Here is a 925-nt window from a genome sequence, read left to right as displayed (position 1 = left end):
TTTTAAGACTTTGGGCCACTTTTATGACTCTAGCTGTCCAGAAACTTCAATAGGAACTCAAACTTCTTCACTCTCAAGATTTAGCCAGTGAATTATTTGTTGAGGTCCTGCAGTGTATGTGATACTATGGTTGTGAACAGAAGGAAAAGAAGAATTGCTCTCTTCCTGGAATGAATGACAAAAAACACACCCTACTTGAGATTTATTCCTCAAGTGATTTTATTTAACTTTAACATACAAATAAAAATTTGCCCAACCTCTGAGTGGAAATTTACACTTAGTTTTCAGATGCTACATCTGCACTTAGCCTGTTATCCCAGCCAGCATTCTACCCAGTCTCACCAGACCTATCTTAAATAGAAGCAAGGAAAAAGATTGGCCGCTTACTCAAGAGGCTTGGGATAAGGGAAAGTTCCAGGGAAAAGGAATAAAAAGATTAAAGTGAAAGAGAAATGGCTAAAAGGTAAACGACTTTCACACCACAGTGCCCGGAGAATGCCCACCTTCTACGGGGAGCCAGGTTGCCCTCCTTCTCCCCTCAAAACATGCATGCCATTGTGGAATTTTTTTATGCATTGCATATCAAAACTTGAACCTGAATTAAATGACTGATTTATGGATTCTTTTGAACATTGTGCTTGAGAATAAATGCTTTCTGATGAACCATACTGATTCTTCCTTCAAATGGAAAGGATTCAATAAGAATTATATAACATTTAAAATATTTGTTTAGTTAACTGTTACTCATTTTAAGCTCAGTCAAAGTTTTACATTCTATACAAAATCCCATCAAAATACCTGACACTTACTGGAAAGTAAACAAATGTCAGATCTGATTCCTCCTATTTTTCCTCATCGCAATCTGTCCAACCACTTACCAAAATAAAATTGAGAGAGTAGAATAACAATTAAGAGGATGTAAAGA

This window comes from Trichechus manatus, unplaced genomic scaffold (assembly GCF_000243295.1).
Source record: "Trichechus manatus latirostris isolate Lorelei unplaced genomic scaffold, TriManLat1.0 scaffold00302, whole genome shotgun sequence".
NCBI lineage: Eukaryota > Metazoa > Chordata > Mammalia > Sirenia > Trichechidae > Trichechus > Trichechus manatus.
Note: the sequence above shows the minus strand (reverse complement) of the source record.